General features: G+C 43.4%; 1 protein-coding gene across 1 annotated transcript in view; it reads left to right on the top strand.

The window, feature by feature from the left end:
* LOC115166990 (FERM domain-containing protein 5) overlaps window positions 1-17,275 on the top strand; it is a 147,090-nt gene that overhangs the window by 96,030 nt on the left and 33,785 nt on the right. The gene's annotated exons all lie outside the window — the stretch shown is intronic.

Below are 17,275 nucleotides of genomic sequence, written 5' to 3'. Positions count from 1 at the left end.
ATCGCCGTCTATTTCTAGTGATCAGGTTGGCCTGATAGTTTCAATGCACAGCTTGTGTTGCTTTTCAGGGTCACTGTGTATTGAAATGACTAAGAGACTGGTGCTCACTCTTTTATATGGCTGGGTGTCTTTCTTTTTGCCTGGCTGGTCTTCCTGAGATTTCCACACGGTTACCTCAGTAACACACACACAAACATGCACACACATACACACACACGCCCAATCACACACACATGCACGCACACACATAGACACACACGCACACACACACACCCACTCATACACACCCACTCATACACACACAAGTGCACACACACACACACACACACACACACACACACACACACACACACAGACACACACACACACACACACACACACACACACACACACACACACACACACACACACACACACACACACACACACAGTAGTCTCTCCACTGTCCCATGAGGACATCACTTGTGATAGCTTGACAGTGAGTTCTTTTGTCTACCTTCATGCAGGCCAGGTGATGGGACTCATTCACTGGAGTGACCTTTCCCTAGCCTCTCTCTGGCCAAGAGAACTTCAGGTGTGTGTGTGTGTGTGTGTGTGTGTGTGTGTGTGTGTGTGTGTGTGCGTGTGCGTGTGTGTGTTTGTGTGCGCGTGCGTGCGTGCGGGCATGCATGTGAGTCCGTGTCTGTCTGTGCATATTATTTTTCATTATAGCAGAGAAGTTTAGGAGAGGTGTCTCTTTTGATTACCTGATTTAAATAAAACAAATACCATATTTAAAGCAATTTCTATTAATGTGATGAGATAAAATTTAACCCTACTGCAGGCTCTGTGCAACAATAATTATTTTAATGAAAAATCGTTACACTATCAACAGAAATCCTACTTGTATTCTTCCTTTGGTACAATACCAGGCAGGGGAAGCCATTAGCATGGTTGACTTTTGGTGGAAGAATAGGCAGAGATGAAGTAGACTAGACAAGGATGTGCTACAATAAACTGATGTCTGAACTTAGAGACAAATAGACCTCACCATAATACTGGGCTAGGAATATCAGATTTTTCACTCAAGAATGCTATTTTGTTATCAACAGTAAATATTATATCATTAAACAGTCCTATGTAAACCAGCTGTTTCTAAGATGACTTCAACTGTTCTAACTTCAGTGGGCTGTAAGTCCCCTCAGCCTCCTGAGCTAGAGGGGGAGAGGAAGGGCACAGAGAGCAGATGCTCAGTAGATGGGTTCCATTAAAGAGATGCACCTCACTACCCTTTACCTTTCACTGACTCAGCCCCTGGATACTGTCAGCTGGGTTCTAGAGAGTCAGAGAGAGGCAATGTCTCTCCTCTTTCCCTTCCTCCCCTCTTATCATCATCTCCCCCCCACTCTCCTCGAAATCACTTACCAGTCCGAGACATCCAGCCATGAGGGTTGGAGAGCAGTTTGGCCCCTGCCGGCCCCTGTGTGTTCATGCAGGCGTGAGTAGCAGTGCTGGTCAGCCCCCAGACCCCCACCATGTCATCACTCTAATGGGGCCCCAAGGGAGGGCCACTCTCTCGCTTTCTCTCCCTCTCTCTTACTCTCGCTCACTCTCTCTCCACTGGAGGAATGATTTAGAGAGCCCCCTCCTGCCCAGGCTCCCTCAGAACACAGCCCAGCACGAAGCACTCCCACTGGGCCACTTCAAGGGAATATCCAGCCTCTACCAGACGGCTCCAGGCCCAGCCTAGTCATTAAGGAGGATTTATCATGTTTTTTCCTCCATCAGTTGAGAGGCTTTCTAGGGACAGTGGATATTAATGTTAGATGTGGAGAGGCGTATTGCATTCAAAATGTGCATCAGTTATGTACCTTGAGCCCTTTGTAGTCTAGGGGTTAGTAGTGCTGAGATGGCTTGGCGTCTCGACGTGGTGGCATGTCTACTGAAGACCTGTTGCCTGGGATATTCTCTGAAGGATATGTTTCTTTAAAAACGCAATATAGTGCAGGTATGGATCATCAACAGCAGCAGCATAAATTACTATCCAAAATCCCATAGCTGTTCTGCTTAGTATAAATTCATAGGAGGCATCAGTCCTGAGGAAGTATGTACAGAGGAAGGACTTTAATCCAGGAGCAGCACTGGGTTGAAACACTCATTCACTCCTCTCCTCACCCAGGGAATGACCAATGACCAATATGCATACATACAGTCAGCATTTTGACAGCTATGGAACACTGCACCAAACAGTGTTGTTATGTGTCTAAGATAAGTTGTATTGAATATGTGTCACTCTAAAGAACAATGTTTTTCCAGTGTCCACCACCAGGCTCTTGGTCTGACTGTATAGCTGTAGCACTGACTGGACTGATCAAAGGCTTGGAAATAAAACTTGGCTTAATGTTTCTGGGGCAAATCTATACTGTGTGTGTGTGTGTGTGTGTGTGTGTGTGTGTGTGTGTGTGTGTGTGTGTGTGTGTGTGTGTGTGTGTGTGTGTGTGTGTGTGTGTGTGCATGTGTGCGTGCGTGCGTGCGTGCGTGCATGTGTTTCTCTATTCTCGCCTGCCTGGCGTAGAAGATGACCCAGTTAGTGGTCTATCTCTGTCTGCTATGTGTGATGCTCTGTGTGATGCTCTGTGTGATGCTCTGTGTGATGTTCTATGTGATGCTCTGTGTGATGCTCTGTGTGATGCTCTGTGTGATGCTCTATGTGATGTTCTATGTGATGCTCTGTGTGATGCTCTGTGTGATGCTCTGTGCGATGCTCTGTGTGATGTTCTATGTGATGCTCTGTGTGATGCTCTGTGTGATGCTCTGTGTGATGTTCTATGTGATGCTCTGTGTGATGCTCTGTGTGATGCTCTGTGTGATGCTCTGTGTGATACTCTGTGTGATACTCTGTGTGATGTTCTGTGTGATGCTCTGTGTGATGCTCTGTGTGATGCTCTGTGTGATGCTCTGTGTGATGTTCTATGTGATGCTCTGTGTGATGCTCTGTGTGATGCTCTGTGTGATGTTCTATGTGATGCTCTGTGTGATGCTCTGTGTGATGTTCTATGTGATGCTCTGTGTGATGCTCTGTGTGATGCTCTGTGTGATGCTCTGTGTGATGTTCTATGTGATGCTCTGTGTGATGCTCTGTGTGATGCTTTTTATAGGAATCTCTCTTCCTCTCGGGGATATTAACACCTACAGTTAAAAGAAGGAGGAGTCTTGTGCAGCTTATCTTTTCATGGTACAGTTTATTACAATATGATATGGTATATCTTACCATTAAGAACAGCACCAATAGTGACCTCCTGCCTTAAGTCCAGTGTGGATAAATGGAGTGTGGCACCTCAAGCCAGTCTTAAAGTCTGCACTGTAAATACAGTATCCAAATCACTTTATTACATTATAAAAATACATGATACAGTATAACTCCCCAATAGAAACCAAACTAATAGACACAGCCTACCTTATGCACTCACCTGACCTTCAACATATCAGGGTTGGGGTCAATTCCATTTCAATTCCAGTCAATTCAGAAAGTAAACCAAACTCCAATTCCAATTCAAAGTGTTCCTCATTGAAAAGCATTGTAGAGAATTGGAATTGGAATGTGTACTTCTGTGTACTTCCTGAATTGACTGGAATTGAAATGGAATTGACCCTAACCCTTCAACATGTCCTCTAGTCTCCAACAGGACTCCTCTGCTTTACACACAACCACTATCTCTCAGTGAACATAACATTACATAACATACCATATCATGTGATTATCCCCCTAGTAAGCCCTTGAAACACTGAACTGTACATATCTCCGAGATACACCACCTTTTAGCTTTGAAAGCCTCATAGTGATTATCCAAGTGGCTGATATAGGGTTGCATCCCTAATGGCACCCTATTCCCTACTTAGTACACTATCTGGGACACGCTGCTGACTGAGTGGCAATGCTGAGGTTGAGCCTCACAGCAGCACAGCAGGACAGGAGTGGAGCGTGAGGTTGTAAAGTAGCAGCCGCCACATTAACCACTCACTGACTTAATCACACAAAACACAACCCCAGAGCAGAGCTATGTGGGAGAGAGAGCGAGACTGAGAGAGAGATCATTTTTGTATTGTTTATTTCCCTTTTGTTTATTATCCATTTCACTTGCTTTGGCAATGTAAACATATGTTTCTCATACCAATGAAGCCCTTAAATTGATATTGAAAGAGAGAGAGAGAGAGAGGCAGAGAGGCAGAGGGAGAGAGAGGCAGAGTGAGAGAGAGAGGCAGAGAGAAAGAAGCAGAAAGACAACGAGAAAGAGTCATCTGCTAATGTGACCAGACATTACCACCCCCACAAACCAGCCTCTGTTTTCTCCTGAGCCCTAATCAAGATCGCTGACTAGGGTTGCACATTTTGGGGAATATTCAGAGGTGGAAACTTTTTGTGGGTATTAACGGGAATATATGGGAATTAACGGGAAAATATGGGAATTAATGGAAATGTATGCATTTTATTCATATTCATATTAATACCATTTAAATGTAGATGTTTTTTCGATTTGGATGAATGTACCATATGGTATGGAGACAGAAACATAAACCTTTTACCTTATTTTAAGTAGACATAATTGCAGATGATTAAATCCTTCCAATAGAAATAAAAAAATACAAATTTGTTACGAATTGATCTTTAATTAAATGAGTTGACTCTTCACATGGGATGATTTCACTGAACAACAAAAGAAAGGAATATTGAATGATCCCCAATGATCCATCGCATCTCCCAAAAACGTTTTCAACATACATCTGTAAAATGAGTTTAGAAACTAAAGCTTTGGTTGTCTTCCTCTCATGTCTTCTCCCTGGTAGAGGTCAACCAATTATGATTTTTCAACGCCGATACCTATTATTGGAGGACCAAAAAAAGTCGATACCGATTAATTGGCCGATTTTTTTTATATATATATATATATGTGTGTGTGTGTGTGTGTGTGTGTGTGTGTGTGTGTGTGTGTGTGTGTGTGTGTGTGTGTGTGTGTGTGTGTGTGTGTGTGTGTGTGTGTAATTATGACAGTTACAACAATACTGAATGAACAATGAACACTTTTATTTTAACTTAATATAATACATAAATAAAATCGATTTAGTCTCAAGTATATAATGAAACATGTTCAATTTGGTTTAAATAATGCAAAAACACAGTGTTGGAGAAGAAAGTAAAAGTGCATGTTCCTTGCTCAGAACATGAGAACATTTGAAAGCTGGTGGTTCCTTTTAACACGAGTCTTCAATATTCCCAGTTAAGAAGTTTTAGGTTATCATTATTATAGGAATTATGACGCATCAACTATTTCTCTCTATACCATTTGTATTTCATATACCTTTGACTATTGGATGTTCTTATAGGCACTTTAGTATTGCCAGCCTAATCTCGGGAGTTGATAGATTAAATACCTCTTTTGTAAGATAAAAGTTTTAAAATGAAACATGTATGGAAACAGGTGAATTAACACTCCTCAGTTAGCAGGCTCAAGCAAGCTAAAACCCACATGGTAGTAAAAACTAACTAGCAGAAATTGTTAATAAGTTAGAAATGATTTTAACACACTTTGCTGTAGCTACTATTTACTAGTTAACGTACACACCCATGTATGTCATATAAAATATATTCACCCCACCCAGTATTGTAATCAAAACTTACCAGAAAGCAATTAGTCCTTGGCTCAGACAGTGTAGTAGTGTGGGCTCAATAGAATCTCATTAGTGTGCAAGATCTTAAGAATCAGCTGTACATGTGACGGAAGAATGCACTGTGCTTGCAGAGGGTTGCAATTCCATTGAATTGGGGATAGTTTAAGCAAAATATGCACAAGACCTAGAATTGCCTTATGTGTATCCCCCCAAAAAGGTTCACTGTTATAAGCCAATTTTTTTATGAATTTAAGCAAAATTCCCCAAATTCCCGGGCTTACCTTCCCATGGAAAATTTCCCGGAAAGTTTCCAACCCTTTGCAACCCTGTCGCTGACTGTCTAGTGCCTGGTGCACAACAACCATTTAGACTCCATTCCTCGGTTGTTGCAATCTTCCATCCACCTGCAGCTTAATATGACACCATCACATATTAATGTTGTGTTTCCCTGGCTGATATGGAACCCATTTCAATAATTCATCTAAAGTGAGGCCTGGGTTGGCCGTGGAGGACCAAGAGAGGAGTCTGCTGCTGAGCGGCGTGCCGCCTGACAACCGGATCTAAAATTACGGACTCAAGATCATTTGGCCCCAGTATTTTTCCTCTCTCTGTGTGTGTCACTTTTATTACTTCTATGATGGAGCATCAATATCAGCATCAGCTTGGTTCAACAAATTACTAATGTCCCCCTACCTACCTACCCACCTCCCTCCCTCCCATCCTCACTCCCCTCACTCCTCTCCCTCCTCTCCTCTCCCTCCCCTCCTTTTCTCCCTCCTTCCTTCAAGCCCTTCTTCGTGTTTAAACATTCCTTCCCTTTGCTAATCCCATTACCCATGTAATGGGAGGTAGGTGGCTGATATCACAAGGCTGCCCATCCTCACCTGCCACCCTTGGGATGGGGGCAGACCACACACCCCCTTCTGCCTACCCCCTCCTGCCCCCTCCTGCCCACCCCCTAAAGAGGGCCTTGGGCCTCGAGGCACCATTTGTCCATGCCACAGAGCGACTCAGGCTGCATCCCAAAAGGCACTTTATTTCCTATATAGTGCACTACTTTTGACCATGACCCATAGGCCCCTGCCCAAAAGTAGTGCACTATGTAGGGAAGACAGTTCCATTTGGGATGCAGCCACAGAAACGGCCCAGGGAGCTAAATCAAATTGCCTGGTATTAATAATGTCCCCAGTAACATCCCGGCTTGGAGAAGGGGACATGACAATACAATCATAATCTCTCTCTCTCCCTCGCTCTCTCTCTCAATTTCAATTTAAGTGGCTTTATTTGCATGTGAAACATGTTTACATCGCCAAAGCAAGTGAAATAGATAATAAACAAAAGTGAAATAAACAATAAAACATTTCAAATGTCATATTTTGTCTATTTACAGTGTTGTCAAATCAAATCTTATCAAATTTTATTGGTCACATACACATGAGTAGCAGATGTTAATGCGAGTGTAGCGAAATGCTTGTGCTTCTACTTCCGACAGTGCAGTAATATCTAACAAGTAATCTAACAATTCCACAACAACTACAGAATGCACACAAATCTAAGTAAAGGGATGGAATAAGAATATGTACATATAAATATATGGATGAGCGATGGCCATGTGGCATAGGCAAGATGCAGTAGATGGTATAGAGCAGTATATACATATGAGATGAGTAATGTAGGATATGTAAACATTATTAAAGTGGCGTTATTTAAAGTGACACGTGATACCTTTATTAAATCCATTTATTAACTTCTATGGGCTAGGGGGGACGTTTGCGTCCCACCCTAGTCAACAGCTAGTGGAATCGCGTGGCGCGAAATACAAATACCTAAAAAATGCTAAAACTTCAATTTCTCAAACATATGACTATTTTACACCATTTTAAAGACAAGACTCTCGTTAATCTAACCACATTGTCCGATTTCAAAAAGGCTTTACAGCGAAAGCAAAACATTAGATTATGTCAGGAGAGTACCCTGGCAAAAATAATCACACAGCCATTTTCAAAGCAAGCATATATGTCACATAAACCAAAACCACAGCTAAATGCAGCACTAACCTTTGATGATCTTCATCAGATGACACTCCTAGGACATTATGTTATACAATACATGCATGTTTTGTTCAATCAAGTTCATATTTATATCAAAAAACAGCTTTTTACATTAGCATGTGATGTTCAGAACTAGCATACCCACCGAAAACTTCCGGTGAATTTACTAAATTACTCATGATAAACGTTGACAAAATACATAACAATTATTTTAAGAATTATAGATACAGAACTCCTTTATGCAATCACGGTGTCAGATTTTAAAATAGCTTTTCGGCGAAAGCACATTTTGCAATATTCTGACTACATAGCTCGGCCATCACAGGCTAGCTAATTTGACACCCACCAAGTTTGGGGCTCACTAAACTCAGAATTACTATTAGAAAAATTGGATTACCTTTGCTGTTCTTCGTCAGAATGCACTCCCAGGACTTCTACTTCAACAACAAATGTTGTTTTGGTTCCAAATAATCCATAGTTATATCCAAATACCTCCGTTTTGTTCGTGCGTTCAGGTCACTATCCGAAGGGTAATGCGCGAGCGCATTTCGTGACAAAAAAAATCGAAATATTCCATTACCGTACTTAGAAGCATGTCAAACGCTGTTTAAAATCAATTTTTACGCGATTTTTCTCGTAAAATAGCGATAATATTCCAACCAGGCAACGTTGTATTCATTCAAAGGCTGAAAGAAAAAAAGTGAGAAGTCTCGTGAACGCGCATCTCAGTCTCACTGTCCCCAGGCTGACCACTTACAAACTCTGCTGCTGAACTTTGCCCAGAGACAGCAGACACCCCATTCCACTTTCTGGCGGCTTTAGAGAGCCAATGGAAGCCTTAGAAAGTGTCACGTTACAGCACAGATGCTGTATTTTCGATAGAGATGCAACAGAAGGACAACAAATTGTCAGACAGGGAACTTCTTGTATGGAATCTTCTCAGGTTTTGGCCTGCCATATGAGTTCTGTTATACTCACAGACACCATTCAAACAGTTTTAGAATTTTTTTCTATCCAAATCTAATTATATGCATATTCTCGTTTCTGGGCAAGAGTAGTAACCAGTTTAAATCGGGTACGTTTTTTATCCGGCCGTGAAAATACTGCCCCCTAGCCCCAACAGGTTAAAGTGGCCAGAGATTAGAGTCTGTATGTTGGTAACAGCCTTTATGTTAGTTATGGCTGTTTAACAGTCTGATGGCCTTGAGATAGAAGGTGTTTTTCAGTGTCTCGGTGCACCTGTACTGACCTCGCCTTCTGCATGATAGCAGCGTGAACAGGCAGTGGCTCGGATGGTTGTTGTGCTTGATGATCTTTCTGGCCTTCCTGTGACATCGGGTGCTGTAGGTGTCCTGGAGGGCAGGTAGTTTGCCCCAGTGATGCGTTTTGCAGACCACACTACCCTCTGGAGAGCCTTGCGGTTGAGGGCGGTGCAGTTGCCGTACCAGGCGGTGATACAGCCCGACAGGATGCTCTCGATTGTGCATCTGTAAAAGTTTGTGAGTGTTTTAGGTGACAAGCCAAATTTCTTTAGCCTCTTGAGGTTGAAGAGGCGCTGCTGCGCCTTCTTCACCACACTGTCTTTTTGGGTGGACCATTTCAGTTTGTTCGTGATGTGTACGCCAAGGAACGTATAACTTTCCACCTTCTCCACTACTGTCCCGTGGATGTGGGGGGGGGGGGGTGCTCCCTCTGCTGTTTCCTGAATTCCACGATCATCTCCTTCGTTGTGTTGGCATTGAATGAGAGGTTATTTTCCTGACACCACACTCCGAGGGCCCTCACCTCCACCCTGTAGGCCGTCTCGTCGTTGTTGATAATCAAGCCTCCCACTGTAGTGTCTTGATGATTGAGTTGGAGGCGTGCATGGCCACGCAGTCATGGGTGAACAGGGAGTACAGGAGAGGGCTGAGAACGCACCCTTGTGGGGACCCAGTGTTGAGGATCAGCGGGGTGGAGATGTTGTTACCTACCCTCACCACCTGGGGGCGGCCCATCAAAGTCCAGGACCCATGTGCACAGGGCGGGGTCGAGACCCTGGGTCTCGAGCTTAATGACGAGTTTGGAGGGTACTATGGTGTTAAATGCTGAGCTGTAGTCAATGAACAGCATTCTTACATAGGTATTCCTCTTGTCCAGATGGGTTAGGGCAGTGTGCAGTGTGATGGTGATTGCGTCGTCTGTGGACCTATTGGGGCGGTAAGCAAATTGGAGTGGGTCAAAAATCTTTTTAATGAATTTTTATCTTATTAACACTTTGTTCTAGCTAGCTATTTGTGTAGGTAGCTATCAAGTAAACACAATGACTGTATAGGATGATCCTTGACTAGTCTCTCAAAGCACTTCATGATGGCAGAAGTGAGTGCTATGGGGCGATAGTCATTTAGTTCAGTTACCTTAGCTTTCTTGGGAACAGGAACAATGGTGGCCATCTTGAAGCATGTGGTGACAGCAGACTGATAGAGATTGATTGAATATGTCCGTAAACACACCAGCCAGCTGCTCTGCGCATGCTCTGAGGACGCGGCTAGGGATGCCGTCTGGGCCGGCAGCCTTGCGAGGGTTAACACGTTTAAATGTTTTACTCACGTTGGCCACGGTGAAGGAGAGCCCACAGGCTTTGGTAGTGGGCCGTGTCAGTGGCACTATTGTCCTCAAAGCGAGCAAATAAGTTGTTTAATTTGTCTGGGCACAAGACGTCGATTTCCGCGACGGGACTGGTTTTCTTTTTGCAATCCATGATTGACTGTAGACCCTGCCTGATTTGGTTGGGTCTAATTGTGTTGTTGTCCTGGAGCTCTGTGGGGTCTGTTTGTGTTTGTGAAGGGGACTCTCTCTCTTTCTCTCCCAGTAAGTCAAGGAGCTTAAATGTGGGTTCAAATAGTATTTGAAACCTTTCAAATACTTTTACCGTTTTATGTAGCCTGCCTGGAGTTCCAGATATGTGGCGTTTGATGTTTTGGGACTCTTGCATTGTTGCATTATGCCAGTCAAGCTCAATCAAACACAGATAAAGTATTTGAACCCAAAGCTGCAGCAGTTTACTTCCTAAAGCGAAAGCCTCTTATTCTTGGTTGGTAATTAGAGTGTGATGGCTATTAGGAAAACGTTCTAACAGTGCTAAGAGGGCCAGCCAGTGTGATTAAAAAGTAGCTGATGAATTTACTGGAGTGAAGCCCAGTTACACCTAGAAAGTGGGTGGTCGTATTCACTGGCAGTAATGGTATTCTGTAGATTAGAAAGTGGGTGGTGTTATTCACTGACAGTAATGGTGTTCTGTAGATTAGAAAGTGGGTGGTCATATTCACTGGCAGTAATGGTGTTCTGTAGATTAGAAAGTGGGTGGACGTATTCACTGGCAGTAATGGTGTTCTGTAGATTAGAAAGTGGGTGGTGTTATTCACTGGCAGTAATGGTGTTCTGTAGATTACAAAGTGGGTGGTGTTATTCACTGGCAGTAATGGTGTTCTGTAGATTAGAAAGTGGGTGGTTGTATTCACTGGCAGTAATGGTGTTCTGTAGATTAGAAAGTGGGTGGTTGTATTCACTGGCAATAATGGTGTTCTGTAGATTAGGAAGTGGGTGGTGTTATTCACTGGCAGTAATGGTGTTCTGTAGATTAGAAAGTGGGTGGTGTTATTCACTGGCAGTAATGGTGTTCTGTAGATTAGAAAGTGGGTGGTCATATTCACTGGCAGTAATGGTGTTCTGTAGATTAGAAAGTGGGTGGTGTTATTCACTGGCAGTAATGGTGTTCTGTAGATTAGAAAGTGGGTGGTCATATTCACTGGCAGTAATGGTGTTCTGTAGATTAGAAAGTGGGTGGTCATATTCACTGGCAGTAATGGTATTCTGTAGATTAGAAAGTGGGTGGTGTTATTCACTGGCAGTAATGGTGTTCTGTAGATTAGAAAGTGGGTGGTGTTATTCACTGGCAGTAATGGTGTTCTGTAGATTAGAAAGTGGGTGGTGTTATTCACTGGCAGTAATGGTGTTCTGTAGATTAGAAAGTGGGTAGAGAAGAAATAAGAAATACTGTATGTGTACTTGCACTACACACACACACACACACACACACACACACACACGCACACAAATGCATGCAGGCATGCACAAACACACACACAAACACTGAATGAAGCTCATAATAAGTCCATACTATACAATGAAGATGCCACATTGAAAGTCATCAGTAGCATTCCTTTGTTCATTCTGAGATGAGATGCATCCATTATCTCTGATTAAACCTCACTCATTAAACCTTCTATAATCCCATCCTCTCTGTAGTAACATATCTGCTATGTTCAACAGTAAAGTGGAGATGATGGTGTTGGTAGATGGTAGGTGGTAGAGCAAAGCAGTAGAATACTGTACCAAAACATGGTACTCTGCATTAACATAACATATCCACACTCCCCACAAATCTATATTGTACAATACAGCGTTTTCCTACATAGTTTTTGTTCCTCCACAGTAGCTCGTCTCTGGGCTTATTCCCATAGGGACATCAGAGACCGCTTTGCTTTACATCGGATCAATACGCTTTAGCTTCAGTCCTCTAATATATACAGTCATTGTCTTCAGCCCTGCTTCAGTCCTCTAATATATACAGTCATTGTCTTCAGCCCTGCTTCAGTCCTCTAATATATACAGTCATTGTCTTCAGCCCTGCTTCAGTCCTCTAATATATACAGTCATTGTCTTCAGCCCTGCTTCAGTCCTCTAATATATACAGTCATTGTCTTCAGCCCTGCTTCAGTCCTCTAATATATACAGTCATTGTCTTCAGCCCTGCTTCAGTCCTCTAATATATACAGTCATTGTCTTCAGCCCTGCTTCAGTCCTCTAATATATACAGTCATTGTCTTCAGCCCTGCTTCAGTCCTATAATATATACAGTCATTGTCTTTAGCCCTGCTTCAGTCCTCTAATATATACAGTCATTGTCTTCAGCCCTGCTCCAGTCCTATAATATATACAGTCATTGTCTTCAGCCCTGCTTCAGTCCTATAATATATACAGTCATTGTCTTCAGCCCTGCTTCAGTCCTATAATATATACAGTCATTGTCTTCAGCCCTGCTTCAGTCCTCTAATATATACAGTCATTGTCTTCAGCCCTGCTTCAGTCCTCTAATATATACAGTCATTGTCTTCAGCCCTGCTTCAGTCCTCTAATATATACAGTCATTGTCTTCAGCCCTGCTTCAGTCCTCTAATATATACAGTCATTGTCTTCAGCCCTGCTTCAGTCCTCTAATATATACAGTCATTGTCTTCAGCCCTGCTTCAGTCCTCTAATATATACACATCATTGTCTTCAGCCCTGCTTCAGTCCTATAATATATACAGTCATTGTCTTCAGCCCTGCTTCAGTCCTCTAATATATACAGTCATTGTCTTCAGCCCTGCTTCAGTCCTCTAATATATACAGTCATTGTCTTCAGCCCTGCTTCAGTCCTATAATATATACAGTCATTGTCTTCAGCCCTGCTTCAGTCCTCTAATATATACAGTCATTGTCTTCAGCCCTGCTTCAGTCCTCTAATATATACAGTCATTGTCTTCAGCCCTGCTTCAGTCCTCTAATATATACAGTCATTGTCTTCAGCCCTGCTTCAGTCCTCTAATATATACAGTCATTGTCTTCAGCCCTGCTTCAGTCCTATAATATATACAGTCATTGTCTTCAGCCCTGCTTCAGTCCTCTAATATATACAGTCATTGTCTTCAGCCCTGCTTCAGTCCTATAATATATACAGTCATTGTCTTCAGCCCTGCTTCAGTCCTATAATATATACAGTCATTGTCTTCAGCCCTGCTTCAGTCCTATAATATATACAGTCATTGTCTTCAGCCCTGCTTCAGTCCTCTAATATATACAGTCATTGTCTTCAGCCCTGCTTCAGTCCTATAATATATACAGTCATTGTCTTCAGCCCTGCTTCAGTCCTATAATATATACAGTCATTGTCTTCAGCCCTGCTTCAGTCCTATAATATATACAGTCATTGTCTTCAGCCCTGCTTCAGTCCTCTAATATATACAGTCATTGTCTTCAGCCCTGCTTCAGTCCTATAATATATACAGTCATTGTCTTCAGCCCTGCTTCAGTCCTATAATATATATACACATCATTGTCTTCAGCCCTGCTTCAGTCCTCTAATATATACACATCATTGTCTTCAGCCCTGCTTCAGTCCTATAATATATACAGTCATTGTCTTCAGCCCTGCTTCAGTACTGCTGTTTCTGTTCCAGGGGTACTGCTCTCAACTTTTTAAAGTTGAATTTATCTCATCAATATGCAAAGTATACATTCAGTACAAGTTGAGGTCAGCTGTATGTACGTGCAATGTGCAGTGGTGCTTATGTAGCCATAATACAGTATGTAAAGCTGCTTAGTGACTGCTAAGTGCTAATGGTGGCAGGTAGCCTAGTGGTTAAGAGTGTAGTGCCAGTAACTGAAAGGTTGCTGGTTTGAATCCCTGAGGTGAAAAATATGTCAATTTGCCCTTGAACAAGGCACTTAACCCTAATTGCTCTTGATAAGAGTGTCTGCTAAATATGTAAAGTGTTGTTGTTCCTGGTGAGGGACAGAGATTGTTGAGTGCATCCAAAATGGCACCATATTCTCTGTATAGTAGTAGTGCACAATAAAGGAAATAGGGAGCCATTTGGGAGAAATCCTAGGATTAGTCTAATGAATGAAATTCTGTGTTTGGTTTCCAGTTAATTTCATTCCTAAATGTTCAGACCCGTTGTGATGAAGGGCTCTGTGTTTTGTTGTCTTTCAGTAAACACAGTTTCCATAAATAACATCACACACACTGTGATTAATTAGAGAGGCTGTCTGCCTCATTTTGGCTGTAGATAAGTTATGTAGCTTAGTATAGGAAGCATGTACTATATGCGTGTATGCGTTGGTGCAGTGTCTCTGTATGTTCTTCTGTGGAGCTGTATTTGTGTCTGCCTGCCACTCTCAGACCGGCAGGAGGACTGTATTTTAAGGGAGTGCGAGTCAGCGCTTCGTGTCGTGGAGGATAGTCCTCAGTGTGTGTGGTATAGCTGCTGTGACGGTGACATACTGGACAGAGACAGTAGCCAGTGGATGTGAGATCCCACAGAGAGACTGGAAAAGGTCAGGCTTCTGTGGTGCTAACCAGCGTTAACATTCAGAACATTCTGTCTAAGTACCAAATAGCACACTATTCCCTATATGGTTCTGGTCAAAAGTTGTGCACTATATAGGGAGTATGGCGCCATTTGTGATGCATCCTCAGCACTAACACTGAGCCATACAGTCACCTAGGGCTTAGCCAGATGCCAGCCTCAGCCCTGCTGATGTGTTTTATGGTGGTAAACTGGGCCATTCTTATTACTGGGCCATTCATATTACTGGGCCTGGGTCATTCATTTTACTGGGCCTGGGCCATTCATATTACTGGGCCTGGGTCATTCATATTACTGGGCCTGGGTCATTCATATTACTGGGCCTGGGTCATTCATTTTACTGGGCCTGGGCCATTCATATTACTGGGCCTGGGTCATTCATATTACTGGGCCTGGGTCATTCATATTACTGGGCCTGGGCCATTCATATTACTGGGCCTGGGTCATTCATATTACTGGGTCTGGGTCATTCATATTACTGGGTCTGGGTCATTCATATTACTGGGCCTGGGTCATTCATATTACTGGGCCTGGGCCATTCATATTACTGGGCCTGGGCCATTCATATTACTGGGCCTGGGTCATTCATATTACTGGGTCTGGGTCATTCATATTACTGGGCCTGGGACATTCATATTACTGGGCCTGGGCCATTCATATTACTGGGCCTGGGTTATTCATATTACTGGGCCTGGGTCATTCATATTACTGGGTCTGGGTCATTCATATTACTAGGTCTGGGTCATTCATATTACTGGGCCTGGGCCATTCATATTACTGGGCCTGGGTTATTCATATTACTGGGCCTGGGTCATTCATATTACTGGGCCTGGGACATTCATATTACTGGGCCTGGGACATTCATATTACTGGGCCTGGGCCATTCATATTACTGGGCCTGGGCCATTCATATTACTGGGCCTGGGTCATTCATATTACTGGGCCTGAGTCATTCATATTACTGGGCCTGGGCCATTCATATTACTGGGTCTGGGTCATTCATATTACTGGGCCTGGGCCATTCATATTACTGGGCCTGGGCCATTCATATTACTGGGCCTGGGTTATTCATATTACTGGGCCTGGGTCATTCATATTACTGGGCCTGGGACATTCATATTACTGGGCCTGGGACATTCATATTACTGGGCCTTGGCCATTCATATTACTGGGCCTGGGTCATTCATATTACTGGGCCTGGGACATTCATATTACTGGGTCTGGGTCATTCATATTACTGGGCCTGGGCCATTCATATTACTGGGCCTGGGTTATTCATATTACTGGGTCTGGGTCATTCATATTACTGGGCCTGGGACATTCATATTACTTGGCCTGGGCCATTCATATTACTTGGCCTGGGCCATTCATATTACTGGGTCTGGGTCATTCATATTACTGGGCCTGGGTCATTCATATTACTGGGCCTGGGACATTCATATTACTGGGCCTGGGACATTCATATTACTGGGCCTTGGCCATTCATATTACTGGGCCTGGGTCATTCATATTACTGGGCCTGGGACATTCATATTACTGGGACTGGGTCATTCATATTACTGGGCCTGGGCCATTCATATTACTGGGCCTGGGTTATTCATATTACTGGGTCTGGGTCATTCATATTACTGGGCCTGGGACATTCATATTACTGGGTCTGGGTCATTCAAAATACTTGGCCTGGGCCATTCATATTACTTGGCCTGGGCCATTCATATTACTGGGTCTGGGTCATTCATATTACTGGGCCTGGGCCATTCATATTACTTGGCCTGGGCCATTCATATTACTGGGTCTGGGTCATTCATATTACTGGGCCTGGGCCATTCATATTACTTGGCCTGGGCCATTCATATTACTGGGTCTGGGTCATTCATATTACTGGGCCTGGGCCATTCATATTACTGGGCCTGGGTCATTCATATTACTGGGTCTGGGTCATTCATATTACTTGGCCTGGGCCATTCATATTACTGGGTCTGGGTCAGTCATATTACTGGGCCTGGGTCATTCATATTACAGTAGAGTAGAGTGTGTGAGTTTTAGCTGCCACTAAACACAGCTGTCTCCATGCTGGGCCACATACTACTGCTGGGCTGTACTGTAGCGGGCTGCTGCGTTAGCATGCATTAATCAATGCCTGAGAAGTGCACAATTGGGAATCTTTACATGGTGTAGAATGTCAGTGACATTGGCTAGAAGGTACAGAGGGAGTAGAAAGGCATGAGCCCCCACCTGTGACTGTCCCAGCTGTCCTCACTAATTAACGCACCAGGGCCTAGACCAGGCCTGGGTAAAGGCCGGCCCGGGGCCGTATGCGGCCCGCGACCTGATTCAATACGGCCCACGGAATCATGCTCAGATCAGGTAGAGAATTTGCTATAGTAAAGTTTTGAAAAAGGTATT

Source organism: Salmo trutta, chromosome 29, assembly GCF_901001165.1.
Source record: "Salmo trutta chromosome 29, fSalTru1.1, whole genome shotgun sequence".
Lineage (NCBI taxonomy): Eukaryota > Metazoa > Chordata > Actinopteri > Salmoniformes > Salmonidae > Salmo > Salmo trutta.
The sequence above is the reverse complement of the archived record's forward strand: the minus strand, read 5'-3'. Positions and strand labels throughout refer to the sequence as shown.